Source organism: Pleurodeles waltl, chromosome 4_1 (genome assembly GCF_031143425.1).
Source record: "Pleurodeles waltl isolate 20211129_DDA chromosome 4_1, aPleWal1.hap1.20221129, whole genome shotgun sequence".
Taxonomy (NCBI): Eukaryota; Metazoa; Chordata; class Amphibia; order Caudata; family Salamandridae; genus Pleurodeles; species Pleurodeles waltl.
In genome coordinates, this window is record NC_090442.1 from 37,688,342 (window position 1) to 37,706,596 (window position 18,255).

The 18,255-nt window shown below is 42.7% G+C and overlaps 3 non-coding genes across 3 annotated transcripts; all 3 read right to left on the reverse strand.

Moving 5' to 3' along the window:
• Positions 1-7,013: 7,013 nt before the first annotated feature.
• Positions 7,014-7,086, reverse strand: TRNAR-UCG (transfer RNA arginine (anticodon UCG)). The gene has a single exon. It is a non-coding gene; the product is annotated as a tRNA-Arg (tRNA).
• A 1,751-nt stretch (positions 7,087-8,837) lies between these two features.
• On the reverse strand, positions 8,838-8,910 carry TRNAR-UCG (transfer RNA arginine (anticodon UCG)). The gene has a single exon. It is a non-coding gene; the product is annotated as a tRNA-Arg (tRNA).
• A 5,400-nt stretch (positions 8,911-14,310) lies between these two features.
• Positions 14,311-14,383, reverse strand: TRNAR-UCG (transfer RNA arginine (anticodon UCG)). Its single transcript has one exon. It is a non-coding gene; the product is annotated as a tRNA-Arg (tRNA).
• Positions 14,384-18,255: the final 3,872 nt, after the last annotated feature.

Here is an 18,255-nt window from a genome sequence, read left to right on the forward strand (position 1 = left end):
GCCCAGTCCACTTATCTTGGAGAGCCCTAGGCTCCACTGGTGCCATGACCCACACTTTTTGTCCAGGCTGAAACTCAACCAGAGTGGCATTCTGGTCGTACCACCGTTTCATATCCTCCTGGCTTGCTTCCAGGTTCTCCTGAGCGAGACTCCTGAAGCGGGCAGTCTGGTTTCTTAGCGCCAGCATGTAGCTAAATACATCCTGGGGTGGTTTACTAGGAGCTTTCTCCAAAGCCTCCTTCACCAGACTGAGCGGTCCCCTCACAGGGTGGCCATAGATGAGCTCAAAGGGGCTAAAGCCAAGTCCCTTTTGAGGCACCTCCCTGTAAGCGAACAGAAGGCATGGCAAGAGGACGTCCCACTTACGCCTCAAGGGCTCTGACAGGCCCTGAATCATGCCTTTCAAGGTGCGGTTGAATCTCTCAACCAGACCATTACTTTGGGGGTGGTAAGGGGTGGTGAACTTGTAGGTTACCCCACACACCTTCCACAGAGACTTCATATAAGTGGATATGAAGTTTGTACCTCTATCAGATACTACCTCCTTGGGGAACCCCATGCGGGTAAAAACCCCCATCAAGGCACGTCCCACCACGGGGGCGGTGACCGTCCTTAGAGGAATAGCTTCTGGGTACCGTGTGGCATGGTCCACCAAGACCAGGATGAACCTGTTGCCCATGGCTGTCTTGGGATCCAGAGGCCCCACAATGTCAATTCCTACCCTTTCAAAGGGAGTACTGACTACCGGTAAAGGTTGGAGGGGAGCTTTGCATTTCCCCCCACTCTTGCCACTTGCCTGACAAGTCTGACAAGATCTACAATAAGCAGCTGACTGCTTGTTCATCAAGGGCCAGTAAAAGTGGGAGACAAGCCTCTTATAGGTCTTGTCGTGCCCTAGATGTCCTGCCAAAGGCTCACTATACAGGAGGCCATCCTCCCAATAAATCAGGTGAGTACCTGGCGCCCCGCCAGCCGCCTGGGCTGCAGCCTGCTGCCGCAGTCCCTCAAGAGTAGGGCACTCCTTCTGCGCTGTGCAGAATACTTCCCTGGTGGGTCCCCCTTCCTGCTGCCACTGCGACAGCTCAGGGACCTCCCCCAGTTCAGCCACCTGTTCCCCTGTAGGCTCCGGTGCATCACCCTCAGGCTCTGCCTCCTCCCGGACCGTGGGAACTTTTGGGGCGGGTCTCCCGCGCCCCCTGCCTTTCCTCTTCTTGCCGGTCCCCTGGGCCACTGTTTCAGGCTCCAGGGGCTCTTGACTACCCTGATTGGCTGCCATAGACCGGGTGGATACGCATACCCACCCAGGCAGACCCAACATCTCCAAGTGAGACCTGTGTTCCACCTCCTTCCAAGGGGAATCTTCCAGGTCGTTGCCTAGCAAACAATCAACAGGCATGGTTGGACTCACAGCTACTTTCCAGGAACCTGAGACCCCCCCCCATTCAAAGGGAACCTGCGCCACTCTGCAGAGGCGCTCAGAGTTGTCTACTGCAACTACTTGGTGAAGTACCCGGGGATCAATCTGCTCTTCAGACACCAGGTGACTCCTCACTGTAGTCACACTGGCTCCTGTGTCTCTCAGAGCCTCCACCCTCTGTCCATTGATGGTCACCCATTGCCTGTACTTCTTAGTGTTATCAGGCACTAGGTTTCTCTGGACCATCTCACTGTCCCCTAGTGAGACAAGGGTCATTTCTGCTGGTTCCCACCCACCTGAAACCAACTCCTCCCCAAGCGCTACACTGGCCAAACCCTGGGACGGTGCACCAGTGGGTGCCGGTGTACTTTTGGGGCATTTGGGGTCCCCCCTCACATGACCCACCTGGTCACATGCATAGCACTTACGTGGGGAACCACCTGCCACTGGCTTCCCTTTGGAGAACCATGGCTTCTTTTCACTGGGGGGTTGGAAATCCTTACCCTGGGAATCAGTTTGGGGCCCTTTAGAGAACTCATCCTGTTTGCCCTTACCCCCCCCTTTCTTCTGAGAGGGACCCTGCCCACCCTTGGCGTGGTCTCCCCCATACCTCTTTTGGACCCTGGTGCTCTCCCAGCGGTCCGCTTCCTGTGCAAGCTTCCTGGGGTCAGTCAGCTTGCTGTCAATGAGGTGCTGGCGCAGCTCTGGAAAACATAAACTGTACAAGTGCTCCCAAGCAATTAAATTGTAAAGCCCCTCATACGTGTTTACCTTACTGCCCTTCACCCAACCATCCAGTGACCTGCAACAAGAATCAACACATTCCAACCATGTTTGGGATTCCTTTCTCTTGTAGGATCTAAACTTCTCCTTGTACTGCTCAGGGGTGAGACCATACCTTGTGAGTAAGGCCTCCTTCATGACAGGGTAGGTGAGACTCTGAGCATCCCCTAAGGCCGTCAGTGTGTCCCTCCCCTCTGCCTCAAAATGCTTCCACAGGGCTGCCCCCCAATGAGCTTCAGGGACCAGGTTCATGTGGAGAGCTGACTCATAACCCTTGAACCACAAGTAGATATCATCCTCCCTCTTATAATCCCTCACAAGGTCTTTTGGGATGTGTACCCTTCTCTCAGGCTGCACTGTAGAATTGCTGCCACCATCCCTACTGGACTGACTCCTCTGATCAATCTCTTTTAAACTGAGCTCATGAGCCATGTTTATCTTCCTTTCCTCAAGGGCCAGCTTTCTCTGTTCCACCTCTAGACTGAGCTTTTTCAGCTCCAACTGGTACTCCCTCTCTGCCTGTCTGTCCTGTAACTCTCCAGGTGTCAGACTCTTGGAGGACACACTGCTACCTGCCCTGGAGATTCTCCCCTGAGACATAGCAGGCCCACCCACTACATCAGTGTGAGTGACTTGCAACTCCTCTTCCCCCTCTGGCTCCTCATCTGTGTGCCCCTCAGCTGCTTTGGCTGTCACCCAGGCCCTCAGCGCCTTTTGCAGCTCATCCTTCTTGGATGAGCTCTTAATGGGACAGCCAACATTACTACAAAACTGCTTCAACTGAGCCACTTTGTAGCTCTCCAATTTCTCCAAGTCAAAAGCAGCTTCAGCTAGGGCATCTCCAGACTGAGACATGATGAGAGGTTAAAAAAAAATATGCACAGTTCCAAAAACAGAAAAGCAAGTTCTCAAATGAAGTTCCAGAAAAGTCAATCACGGGATCAGTGAAAAAAAGAAACTGAATGCAGAGAAAAACAGTCCAAGTAGAAAAAAACAAAAATCACAAGACTAGTAGTATGTGGTCACGTAGTGGTCTGAGATCAAAACAGTAGTGTACACTTAATCACTGTATGTCAAGTACAAATACAAGTCCAAATCCCGACCGCTGGTCACCAATGTTAGAAATGGGGTCTTTGGTTGACAGTCTGGTTACCCCCTGTTCAAGCAAGGACCCTCACTCTAGTTAGGATAAAAGAGAATCACCCTCAGCTAACCCCTGCTTACCCCCTTGGTAGCTTGGCAGAGCAGTAGGCTTAACCTCAGAGTGCTAGGTGTAAAGTATTTGTACCAACACACACAGTAACTTAATGAAAACACTACAAAATGACACAACACCAGTTTAGAAAAATAGGAAATATTTATCTAGACAAAACAAGACCAAAACGACAAAAATCCAACATACACAAGTCAAGTTATGATTTTTTAAAGGTTTAAAATAAAAAGAGTCTTTAGGTAGTTGTAACACCACACTAGCGCTGCTAGCGTGAAAATGTACCTGGTTTGCGTCAAAAATAACCCCGCACGGGCGGTGTGCGTCGAAAGTAACCCTGCACGGCTGTGTGCGTCGAAAACAACTCGGCACGGCGGTGCGTGTTGAAAAAGCCAGCCACACGACGATCCGAAAGTCCCGCGGCGCAGGGTGCGATCTCTCAGCCTCCGTCAGCGATGCTGCGCGTCGTTTCTCCTGCTCCGGGCGTCGGTTTTTCGGTCGCGTTTCCTGCGGCGTCGTTTCTCAGCTGCGGAACCGGCGTCGCGTCGTTTTCTCAGCCGCGATCGGATTCGCGTCGATCTTTTCTCCGCACGGCGCTCGGTGCGTGTATTTTTGTCCTTAGGCTGCCAGCCTCTCCTTTCAGGGTCCCAGGAACTGGAAGGGCACCACAGAGCAGAGTAGGGGTCTCTCCAGAGACTCCAGGTGCTGGCAGGAAGAAGTCTTTGCTATCCCTGAGACTTCAACAACAGGAGGCAAGCTCTACATCAAGCCCTTGGAGATTTCTTCTTCAAGATGGAAGGCACACAAAGTCCAGTCTTTGCCCTCTTACTCTGGCAGAAGCAGCACTGCAGGAAAGCTCCACAAAGCACAGTCACAGGCAGGGCAGCACGTTTTCCTCAGCTATCAGCTCTTCTCCAGGCAGAGGTTCCTCTTGGTTCCAGAAGTGTTTCTGAAGTTTGTAAGTTTGGGTGCCCTTCTTATACCCATTTTAGTCTTTGAAGTCACCTTTCTTCAAAGGGGACTCACACCTTCTTGTGAAATCCTGCCTTGCCCAGGCAAGGCCTCAGACACACACCAGGGGGCTGGAGACAGCATTGTCAGAGGCAGGCACAGTCCTTTCAGATGAGAGTGACCACTCCACCCCTCCCTCCTAGCAGAGATGGCTAATCAGGAAATGCAGATCACACCCCAGCTCCCTTTGTGTCACTGTCTGGTGTGAGGTGAAAAACAACCCAACTGTCAAACTGACCCAGACAGGGAATCCACAAACCAGGCAGAGTCACAGAATGGTTTAAGCAAGAAAATGCTCACTTTCTAAAAGTGGCATTTCCAAACGCACAATCTTAAAATCAACTTTACTAAAAGATGTATTTTTAAATTGTGAGTTCAGGGATCCCAAACTCCACATGTCCATCTACTCTCTAGGGGAATCTACACTTTAATCATATTTAAAGGTAGCCCCCATATTATCCTATGAGAGAGAGACAGACCTTGCAACAGTGAAAACGAAATTGGCAGTATTTCACTGTCAGGACATATAAACCACATTACTATATGTCCTACCTTATCCATACACTGCACCCTGCCCTTGGGGCTACCTAGGGCCTACCTTAGGGGTGCCTTACATGTAAGGAAAGGGAAGGTTTAGGCCTGGCAAGTGGGTACACTTGCCAAGTCGAATTTACAGTGTAAAAATACACATACAGACACTGCAGGGGCAGGTCTGAGACATGATTACAGAGCTACTTATGTGGGTGGCACAACCAGTGCTGCAGGCCCACTAGTAGCATTTGATTTACAGGCCCTGGCACCTCTAGTGCACATTACTAGGGACTTACTAGTAATTCAAATATGCCAATCATGGATGAACCACTTACATACAATTTAAACAGGAGCACTTGCACTTTAGCACTGGTTAGCAGTGGTAAAGTGCCCAGAGTAACAAAAACAGCAAAATCAGAGTCCAGCACACATCAACAACCTGGGGAACAGAGGCAAAAAGTTAAGGGAGACCACGCCAAGGATGAAAAGTCTAACAATCCTCCTTTCTTCTTTTATTGAATACTCTGTTTTATGCTGTAATGGTATTTTTGGATTATTTGAAAAGAGAATGAAACTGCTTTGACAGTAGCTCAGACTTCCCATTTCTTGACTTGCTAATTTGCTCCGTGAATTAGCTTATACAAGTGACATGAACAGGGCCTTGACCTAAGCACGTACCTGAAAGCCTGTCACCACCTCTAGAAATAAAATTCACAGCAGCTCAAAACATTCATTTTGAAAGAGAATATTTCAAGTGAGTCCAAGTTTAATTTCAATAAAGAAAGCTGTATAAAATGACACGCTGCACATTTGGGTAACCAGCATGACTCTTTTCAGTGAAGAAGTGGAATGGTTCTGTTGCAATATACTATCACCCTGGCAAGCTGCTACGAGGAAGAGTAAACAATATGATTAGGTTTCAGAAAAAATGTATTAGTTCAGGGTGTGCACCTCAGATAGACTTAAACTTACACACCCTGGTCTGAGAGAGTAGTGCCCTATCCATTGCGGCATTGAGGGTAATCTGCAAGACAGAGTTCCAAAATCATCCTTTCATCTCAGTTCATGGCCACATACAGTATTTCTGCAGTCATTCGTTTTACTTTTCTGTCTTTAATTAAACTGACCATTTTAAACCTCCGGCACCCACCACTTCAATCTTACCGTTTTTGTGCTATCATAGGGCCTTGGAACTTTTGGCAAGTGGACAGAAGCAGTCAGAGAACCATATCACAATACATACTCCTTTGCCTGATACCTTTCACAACAAACTGCTCTTGGAAAAAGACGTTAACCGGTCCTTGCTCTCAGACAGACACAGAAAGCCTATCACCACCTCTACGAACATATTTCAATCAAACCAATATATATCATTCAACAATTATGCCTCTGTATCAATATAACTACAACTCGAGACAGAAAGGAATTTAAAAAATAATGTGCCCATTTGAATAACCAGCAGAGTTTTAAGGACGTACAAATTGGAATGTGACAATTTCAGAGTTCCTCATTCATAAGAAGTCTGTGAGATAGTATCTCAGAAAGATCTCAAGTTTATAGCAAAAATGGTTGTAAGGGTGATTGTTACCACACAATTGCAACTAGGTGCCTCAATCTTCAAGAGACCAGTCCTTGACAGATTACACAACTGGGGGAACAGCAAAGGCAGCAATTGTGTCAATCTTTTATGATTCTTCTCTAGTGCTATACTTTTTCTGAGGGACAATTTGCATTATTCCTGGAGAAAATCATAGAGCTTCTAGCAATGCCTAGTTTCTGCTTTCTGCACGCACACACTCCCTGCACTGAATCTACCCACAGTTCTGTTCAGAATGATTGTGCCATGTCATATTGTTGTATACGTATAGCATATCCAAAGCATTTATGAAGAGGTACTTTGGTATGGCAGAAAGACAGAAAAGTAGCAATGCTGAAGACATAACGTGACTGATTGTGCAGTTTGCATTGGGCTTTCTTAATGAGTGAGAGTGAAAGGAGTATTGTAAGAGTGTGTTTCCAGTTTGTATGTAAAGATAAGTTGGGTGCTATGAGAAAGAGACTCAACCATGAAGGGACTCGAACCCTCAACCTTCCGATTCGAAGTCAGACGCCATATCCATTAGGCCACATGGTCACTGACCGCAATATGTTTGGGTGCTTAGGGTTAGGTGGTATGAATGGATGTGGAACATATCAATTACAGGTGCGCAGGACAGGATCCCATACCGTTCTTCATCTTCTTTCCATCAAAGGAGTTTTTTCAAACAATATCTAGATAATTTCCAAAGTTTCATATCTTATGATGTGCCTTTTTGCCATAAATCCTCCTTCTTCTTTTATTGAATACTCTGTTTTATGCTGCATTGGTATTTTTGGATTATTTGAAAAGAGAATGAAACTGCTTTGACAGTAGTTCAGACTTCCCATTTCTTGACTTGCTAATTTGCTCTCTGAATTAGCTTATACAAGGGACATGAACAGGGCCTTGACCTAAGCACGTACCTGAAAGCCTGTCACCACCTCTAGAAATAAAATTCACAGCAGCTCAAAACATTCATTTTGAAAGAGAATATTTCAAGTGAGTCCAAGTTTAATTTCAATAAAGAAAGCTGTATAAAATGACACGCTGCACATTTGGGTAACCAGCATGACTCTTTTCAGTGAAGAAGTGGAATGGTTCTGTTGCAATATACTATCACCCTGGCAAGCTGCTACGAGGAAGAGTAAACAATATGATTAGGTTTCAGCAAAAATGTATTAGTTCAGGGTGTGCACCTCAGATAGACTTAAACTTACACCCCCTGGTCTGTGAGAGTAGTGCCCTATCCATTGCGGCATTGAGGGTAATCTGCAAGACAGAGTTCCAAAATCATCCTTTCATCTCAGTTCATGGCCACATACAGTATTTCTGCAGTCATTCGTTTCACTTTTCTGTCTTTAATTAAACTGACCATTTTAAACCTCCGGCACCCACCACTTCAATCTTACCGTTTTTGTGCTATCATAGGGCCTTGGAACTTTTGGCAAGTGGACAGAAGCAGTCAGAGAACCACATCACAATACATACTCCTTTGCCTGATACCTTTCACAACAAATTGCTCTTGGAAAAAGACGTTAACCGGTCCTTGCTCTCAGACAGACACAGAAAGCCTATCACCACCTCTACGAACATATTTCAATCAAACCAATATATATCATTCAACAATTATGCCTCTGTATCAATATAACTACAACTCGAGACAGAAAGGAATTTAAAAAATAATGTGCCCATTTGAATAACCAGCAGAGTTTTAAGGACGTACAAATTGGAATGTGACAATTTCAGAGTTCCTCATTCATAAGAAGTCTGTGAGATAGTATCTCAGAAAGATCTCAAGTTTATAGCAAAAATGGTTGTAAGGGTGATTGTTACCACACAATTGCAACTAGGTGCCTCAATCTTCAAGAGACCAGTCCTTGACAGATTACACAACTGGGGGAACAGCAAAGGCAGCAATTGTGTCAATCCTTTATGATTCTTCTCTAGTGCTATACTTTTTCTGAGGGACAATTTGCATTATTCCTGGAGAAAATCATAGAGCTTCTAGCAATGCCTAGTTTCTGCTTTCTGCACGCACACACTCCCTGCACTGAATCTACCCACAGTTCTGTTCAGAATGATTGTGCCATGTCATATTGTTGTATACGTATAGCATATCCAAAGCATTTATGAAGAGGTACTTTGGTATGGCAGAAAGACAGAAAAGTAGCAATGCTGAAGGCATAACGTGACTGATTGTGCAGTTTGCATTGGGCTTTCTTAATGAGTGAGAGTGAAAGGAGTATTGTAAGAGTGTGTTTCCAGTTTGTATGTAAAGATAAGTTGGGTGCTATGAGAAAGAGACTCAACCATGAAGGGACTCGAACCCTCAACCTTCCGATTCGAAGTCAGACGCCATATCCATTAGGCCACATGGTCACTGACCACAATATGTTTGGGTGCTTAGGGTTAGGTGGTATGAATGGATGTGGAACATATCAATTACAGGTGCGCAGGACAGGATCCCATACCGTTCTTCATCTTCTTTCCATCAAAGGAGTTTTTTCAAACAATATCTAGATAATTTCCAAAGTTTCATATCTTATGATGTGCCTTTTTGCCATAAATCCTCCTTCTTCTTTTATTGAATACTCTGTTTTATGCTGCATTGGTATTTTTGGATTATTTGAAAAGAGAATGAAACTGCTTTGACAGTAGTTCAGACTTCCCATTTCTTGACTTGCTAATTTGCTCTCTGAATTAGCTTATACAAGGGACATGAACAGGGCCTTGACCTAAGCACGTACCTGAAAGCCTGTCACCACCTCTAGAAATAAAATTCACAGCAGCTCAAAACATTCATTTTGAAAGAGAATATTTCAAGTGAGTCCAAGTTTAATTTCAATAAAGAAAGCTGTATAAAATGACACGCTGCACATTTGGGTAACCAGCATGACTCTTTTCAGTGAAGAAGTGGAATGGTTCTGTTGCAATATACTATCACCCTGGCAAGCTGCTACGAGGAAGAGTAAACAATATGATTAGGTTTCAGCAAAAATGTATTAGTTCAGGGTGTGCACCTCAGATAGACTTAAACTTACACCCCCTGGTCTGTGAGAGTAGTGCCCTATCCATTGCGGCATTGAGGGTAATCTGCAAGACAGAGTTCCAAAATCATCCTTTCATCTCAGTTCATGGCCACATACAGTATTTCTGCAGTCATTCGTTTCACTTTTCTGTCTTTAATTAAACTGACCATTTTAAACCTCCGGCACCCACCACTTCAATCTTACCGTTTTTGTGCTATCATAGGGCCTTGGAACTTTTGGCAAGTGGACAGAAGCAGTCAGAGAACCACATCACAATACATACTCCTTTGCCTGATACCTTTCACAACAAATTGCTCTTGGAAAAAGACGTTAACCGGTCCTTGCTCTCAGACAGACACAGAAAGCCTATCACCACCTCTACGAACATATTTCAATCAAACCAATATATATCATTCAACAATTATGCCTCTGTATCAATATAACTACAACTCGAGACAGAAAGGAATTTAAAAAACAATCTGCCCATTTGAATAACCAGCAGAGTTTTAAGGACGTACAAATTGGAATGTGACAATTTCAGAGTTCCTCATTCATAAGAAGTCTGTGAGATAGTATCTCAGAAAGATCTCAAGTTTATAGCAAAAATGGTTGTAAGGGTGATTTATGCCACACAATTGCAACTAGGTGCCTCAATCTGCAAGAGACCAGTCCTTGACAGATTACACAATTGGGGCAACAGCAAAGACAGCAATTGTGTCAATCCTTTATCATTCTTCTCCAGTACTATATTTTTTCTGAGGGACAATTTGCATTATTCCTGGAGAAAATCATAGAGTTTCTACGCATGCATAGTTTCTGCTTTCTGCACGCACACACTCCCTGCACTGCATCTACCCACAGTTCTGTTAAGAATGATTGTGCCGTGTCATATTGTTGCATACGTATTGCATATCCGTGGCATTTATGAAGAGGTACTTTGGTATGGCAGAAAGACAGAAAAGTAGCAATGCTGAAGGCATAACGTGACTGATTGTGCAGTTTGCATTGGGCTTTCTTAATGAGTGAGAGTGAAAGGAATATTGTAAGAGTGTGTTTCCAGTTTGTATGTAAAGATAAGTTGGGTGCTGTGAGAAAAAGATTCAACCATGAAGGAACTCGAACCCTCAATCTTCTGATCCAAAGTCAGACGCCTTATCTATTAGGCCACATAGTCACTGACTGCAATATGTTTGGGTGTTTAGGGTTAGGTGGTATGAATGGATGTGGAACATATCAATTACAGGTGCGCAGGACAGGATCCCATACCGTTCTTCATCTTCTTTCCATCAAAGGAATTTTTTCAAACAATATCTAGATAATTTCCAAAGTTTCATATCTTATGATGTGCTTTTTTGCCGTTAATCCTCCTTTCTTCTTTTATTGAATACTCTGTTTTATGCTGCAATGGTATTTTTGGATTATTTGAAAAGAGAATGAAACTGCTTTGACAGTAGTTCAGACTTCCCATTTCTTGACTTGCTAATTTGCTCCCTGAATTAGCTTATACAAGTGACATGAACAGGGCCTTGACCTAAGCACGTACCTGAAAGCCTGTCACCACCTCTAGAAATTAAATTCACAGCAGCTCAAAACATTCATTTTGAAAGAGAATATTTCAAGTGAGTCCAAGTTTAATTTCAATAAAGAAAGCTGTATAAAATGACACGCTGCACATTTGGGTAACCAGCATGACTCATTTCAGTGAAGAAGTGGAATGGTTCTGTTGCAATATACTATCACCCTGGCAAGCTGCTACGAGGAAGAGTAAACAATATGATTAGGTTTCAGCAAAAATGTATTAGTTCAGGGTGTGCAGCTCAGATAGACTTAAACTTACACACCCTGGTCTGTGAGAGTAGTGCCCTATCCATTGCGGCATTGAGGGTAATCTGCAAGACAGAGTTCCAAAATCATCCTTTCATCTCAGTTCATGGCCACATACAGTATTTCTGCAGTCATTCGTTTCACTTTTCTGTCTTTAATTAAACTGACCATTTTAAACCTCCGGCACCCACCACTTCAATCTTACCGTTTTTGTGCTATCATAGGGCCTTGGAACTTTTGGCAAGTGGACAGAAGCAGTCAGAGAACCACATCACAATACATACTCCTTTGCCTGATACCTTTCACAACAAACTGCTCTTGGAAAAAGACGTTAACCGGTCCTTGCTCTCAGACAGACACAGAAAGCCTATCACCACCTCTACAAACATATTTCAATCAAACCAATATATATCATTCAACAATTATGCCACTATATCAATATAACTACAACTAGAGACAGAAAGGAATTTAAAAAACAATCTGCCCATTTGAATAACCAGCAGAGTTTTAAGGGCGTACAAATTGGAATGTGACAATTTCAGAGTTCCTCATTCATAAGAAGTCTGTGAGATAGTATCTCAGAAAGATCTCAAGTTTATAGCAAAAATGGTTGTAAGGGTGATTTTTACCACACAATTGCAACTAGGTGCCTCAATCTGCAAGAGACCAGTCCTTGACAGATTACACAACTGGGGCAACAGCAAAGGCAGCAATTGTGTCAATCCTTTATGATTCTTCTCTAGTACTAGACTTTTTCTGAGGGACAATTTGTATTATTCCTGGAGAAAATCATAGAGTTTCTACGCATGCATAGTTTCTGCTTTCTGCACGCACACACTCCCTGCACTGAATCTACCCACAGTTCTGTTAAGAATGATTGTGTCATGTCATATTGTTGTATACGTATTGCATATCCGTGGCATTTATGAAGAGGTACTTTGGTATGGCAGAAAGACAGAAAAGTAGCAATGCTGAAGGCATAACGTGACTGATTGTGCAGTTTGCATTGGGCTTTCTTAATGAGTGAGAGTGAAAGGAATATTGTAAGAGTGTGTTTCCAGTTTGTATGTAAAGATAAGTTGGGTGCTGTGAGAAAAAGATTCAACCATGAAGGGACTCGAACCATCAATCTTCTGATCCAAAGTCAGACGCCTTATCCATTAGGCCACATAGTCACTGACTGCAATATGATTGGGTGTTTAGGGTTAGGTGGTATGAATGGATGTGGAACATATCAATTACAGGTGCGCAGGACAGGATCCCATACCGTTCTTCATCTTCTTTCCATCAAAGGAGTTTTTTCAAACAATATCTAGATAATTTCCAAAGTTTCATATCTTATGCTGTGCTTTTTTGCCGTTAATCCTCCTTTCTTCTTTTATTGAATACTCTGTTTTATGCTGCAATGGTATTTTTGGATTATTTGAAAAGAGAATGAAACTGCTTTGACAGTAGTTCAGACTTCCCATTTCTTGACTTGCTAATTTGCTCCCTGAATTAGCTTATACAAGTGACATGAACAGGGCCTTGACCTAAACACGTTCCTGAAAGCCTGTCACCACCTCTAGAAATTAAATTAACAGCAGCTCAAAACATTCATTTTGAAAGAGAATATTTCAAGTGAGTCCAAGTTTAATTTCAATAAAGAAAGCTGTATAAAATGACACGCTGCACATTTGGGTAACCAGCATGACTCTTTTCAGTGAAGAAGTGGAATGGTTCTGTTGCAATATACTATCACCCTGGCAAGCTGCTACGAGGAAGAGTAAACAATATGATTAGGTTTCAGCAAAAATGTATTAGTTCAGGGTGTGCACCTCAGATAGACTTAAACTTACACACCCTGGTCTGTGAGAGTAGTGCCCTATCCATTGCGGCATTGAGGGTAATCTGCAAGACAGAGTTCCAAAATCATCCTTTCATCTCAGTTCATGGCCACATACAGTATTTCTGCAGTCATTCGTTTCACTTTTCTGTCTTTTAATTAAACTGACCATTTTAAACCTCTGGCACCCACCACTTCAATCTTACCGTTTTTGTGCTATCATAGGGCCTTGGAACTTTTGGCAAGTGGACAGAAGCAGTCAGAGAACCACATCACAATACATACTCCTTTCCCTGATACCTTTCACAACAAACTGCTCTTGGAAAAAGACGTTAACCGGTCCTTGCTCTCAGACAGACACAGAAAGCCTATCACCACCTCTACGAACATATTTCAATCAAACCAATATATATCATTCAACAATTATGCCTCTGTATCAATATAACTACAACTCGAGACAGAAAGGAATTTAAAAAACGATCTGCCCATTTGAATAACCAGCAGAGTTTTAAGGACGTACAAATTGGAATGTGACAATTTCAGAGTTCCTCATTCATAAGAAGTCTGTGAGATAGTATCTCAGAAAGATCTCAAGTTTATAGCAAAAATGGTTGTAAGGGTGATTTTTACCACACAATTGCAACTAGGTGCCTCAATCTGCAAGAGACCAGTCCTTGACAGATTACACAACTGGGGCAACAGCAAAGGCAGCAATTGTGTCAATCCTTTATGATTCTTCTCTAGTACTATACTTTTTCTGAGGGACAATTTGCATTATTCCTGGAGAAAATCATAGAGCTTCTACCCATGCATAGTTTCGGCTTTCTGCACGCACACACTCCCTGCACTGAATCTACCCACAGTTCTGCTCAGAATGATTGTGCCATGTCATATTGTTGTATACGTATTGCATATCCAAGGCATTTATGAAGAGGTACTTTAGTGTGGCAGAAAGACAGAAAAGTAGCAATGCTGAAGGCATAACGTGACTGATTGTGCAGTTTGCATTGGGCTTTCTTAATGACTGAGAGTGAAAGGAGTATTTTAAGAGTGTTTCCAGTTTTTATGTAAAGATAAGTTGGGTGCTGTGAGAAAAAGATCCAACCATGAAGGGACTCGAACCCTCAATCCTCTGATCCGAAGTCAGACACCTTATCCATTAGGCCACATGGTCACTGACTGCAGTATGCTTGGGTGTTTAGGGTTAGGTGGTATGAATGGATGTGGAACATATCAATTACAGGTGCGCAGGACAGGATCCCATACCGTTCTTCATCTTCTTTCCATCAAAGGAGTTTTTTCAAACAATATCTAGATAATTTCCAAAGTTTCATGTCTTATTATGTGCTTTTTTGCTGTTAATCCTCCTTTCTTCTTTTATTGAATACTCTGTTTTATGCTGCAATGGTATTTTTGGATTATTTGAAAAGAGAATGAAACTGCTTTGACATTAGTTCAGACTTCCCATTTCTTGACTTGCTAATTTGCTCCCTGAATTAGCTTATACAAGTGACATGAACAGGGCCTTGACCTAAGCACGTACCTGAAAGCCTGTCACCACCTCTAGAAATAAAATTCACAGCAGCTCAAAACATTCATTTTGAAAGAGAATATTTCAAGTGAGTCCAAGTTTAATTTCAATAAAGAAAGCTGTATAAAATGACACGCTGCACATTTGGGTAACCAGCATGACTCTTTTCAGTGAAGAAGTGGAATGGTTCTGTTGCAATATACTATCACCCTGGCAAGCTGCTACGAGGAAGAGTAAACAATATGATTAGGTTTCAGCAAAAATGTATTAGTTCAGGGTGTGCACCTCAGATAGACTTAAACTTACACACCCTGGTCTGTGGGAGTAGTGCCCTATCCATTGCGGCATTGAGGGTAATCTGCAGGACAGAGTTCCAAAATCATCCTTTCATCTCAGTTCATGGCCACATACAGTATTTCTGCAGTCATTCGTTTCACTTTTCTGTCTTTTAATTAAACTGACCATTTTAAACCTCCGGCACCCACCACTTCAATCTTACCGTTTTTGTGCTATCATAGGGCATTGGAACTTTTGGCAAGTGAACAGAAGCAGTCAGAGAACCACATCACAATACATACTCCTTTGCCTCATACCTTTCACAACAAAATGCTCTTGGAAAAAGACGTTAACCGGTCCTTGCTCTCAGACAGACACAGAAAGCCTATCACCACCTCTACGAACATATTTCAATCAAACCAATATATATCATTCAACAATTATGCCTCTGTATCAATATAACTACAACTCGAGACAGAAAGGAATTTAAAAAACAATCTGCCCATTTGAATAACCAGCAGAGTTTTAAGGACGTACAAATTGGAATGTGACAATTTCAGAGTTCCTCATTCAAAAGAAGTATGTGAGATAGTATCTCAGAAAGATCTCAAGTTTATAGCAAAAATGGTTGTAAGGGTGATTTATACCACACAATTGCAACTAGGTTCCTCAATCTGCAAGAGACAAGTCCTTGACAGATTACACAATTGGGGCAACAGCAAAGGCAGCAATTGTGTCAATCCTTTATGACTCTTATCCAGTACTATATTTTTTCTGAGGGACAATTTGCATTATTCCTGACGAAAATCATAGAGTTTCTACACATGCCTAGTTTCTGCTTTCTGCACGCACACACTCCCTGCACTGCATCTAACCACAGTTCTGTTAAGAATGATTGTGCCGTGTCATATTGTTGCATACGTATTGCATATCCGTGGCATTTATGAAGAGGTACTTTGGTATGGCAGAAAGACAGAAAAGTAGCAATGCTTAAGGCATAACGTGACTGATTGTGCAGTTTGTATTGGGCTTTCTTAATGAGTGAGAGTGAAAGTGAAAGGAGTATTGTAAGAGTGTGCCTCCAGTTTGTATGTAAAGATAAGTTGGGTGCTGTGAGAAATAGACTCAACCACGAAGGGGATCGAGCCCTCAATCTTCTGATCCAAAGTCAGACGCCTTATTCATTAGGCCACATGGTCACTGACTGCAATATGTTTGTGTGTTTAGGGTTAGGTGGTATTATTGGATGTGGAACATATCAATTACAGGTGCGCAGGACAGGATCTCATACCGTTCTTCATCTTCTTTCCATCAAAGGAGTTTTTTCAAACAATATCTAGATAATTTCCAAAGTTTCATATCTTATGATGTGCTTTTTTGCCGTTAATCCTCCTTTCTTCTTTTATTGAATACTCTGTTTTATGCTGCAATGGTTTTTTTGGATTATTTGAAAAGAGAATGAAACTGCTTTGACAGTAGTTCAGACTTCCCATTTCTTGACTTGCTAAATTGCTCCCTGAATTAGCTTATACAAGTGACATGAACAGGGCCTTGACCTAATCACGTACCTGAAAGCCTGTCACCACCTCTAGAAATAAAATTCACAGCAGCTCAAAACATTCATTTTGAAAGAGAATATTTCAAGTGAGTCCAAGTTTAATTTCAATAAAGAAAGCTGTATAAAATGACACGCTGCACATTTGGGTAACCAGCATGACTCTTTTCAGTGAAGAAGTGGAATGGTTCTGTTGCAATATACTATCACCCTGGCAAGCTGCTACGAGGAAGAGTAAACAATATGATTAGGTTTCAGCAAAAATGTACTAGTTCAGGGTGTGCACCTCAGATAGACTTAAACGTACACACCCTGGTCTGTGAGAGTAGTGCCCTATCCATTGCGGCATTGAGGGTAATCTGCAAGACAGAGTTCCAAAATCATCATTTCATCTCAGTTCATGGCCACATACAGTATTTCTGCAGTCATTCGTTTCACTTTTCTGTCTTTAATTAAACTGACCATTTTAAACCTCCAGCACCCACCACTTCAATCTTACCGTTTTTGTGCTATCATAGGGCCTTGGAACTTTTGGCAAGTGGACAGAAGCAGTCAGAGAACCACATGACAATACATACTCCATTGCCTTATACGTTTCACAACAAACTGCTCTTGGAAAAAGACGTTAACCGGTCCTTGCTCTCAGACAGACACAGAAAGCCTATCACCACCTCTACGAACATATTTCAATCAACCCAATATATATCATTCAACAATTATGCCTCTGTATCAATATAACTACAACTCGAGACAGAAAGGAATTTAAAAAACAATCTGCCCATTTGAATAACCAGCATAGTTTTAATGACGTACAAATTGGAATGTGACAATTTCAGAGTTCCTCATTCATAAGAAGTCTGTGAGATAGTATCTCAGAAAGATCTCAAGTTTATAGCAAAAATGGTTGTAAGGGTGATTTATACCACACAATTGCAACTAGGTGCCTCAATCTGCAAGAGACCAGTCCTAGACAGATTACACAATTGGGGCAACAGCAAAGGCAGCAATTGTGTCAATCCTTTATGATTCTTCTCCAGTACTATATTTTTTCTGAGGGACTGTGAGAAAACAGGGCTGATTGCAGAGGCCCCATAACTTTTTGCCCCCATTTTCCTCTTTTTGATGGTGTTTTCCTGACTTTGTTGGTGCCCTGGGTACTGCTAACCAGTCCCAGGGCCTGTGCTCTGTGTAAAATGGATATGCAAATTAGGCTAATTATAATTGACTAAGTTAACCTACCTATAAGTCCCTAGTATATGGTAGGGCATGTAGGTTTAGGGACCACAGCATAGGTGGTGCACACCTAGGTGCATTGCTGAGGTGCCCAGTGTAATTTTAAAAGCAAGCCTGCCTTGCTGGCTGCTTTTAAATTAAAGTTATATGCAAATTCGACTTTGGAATTAAAGGTACTTCCAAAGTCTTAAACTACCTTATTTTTACATATAAGTCACCCCTAAGGTGTGCCCTATGTGCCCCTAGGGCTGGGTGCCATGTAACTATAAGCAGGGACTTTATAAAAATAGATTTATAAGCCCTGGTGAGGTAAAAACAGCCAAATTAGTTTTTCCCTCATTGAAGTAAATGGCCTTCATAGGCTAGAATGGGCAGACTTTATTTTAAATTTTAAAGTCTCCTTAAATGTTACATACCAAGAATTTGGTATCAAATTGATTGTTGTAATAAA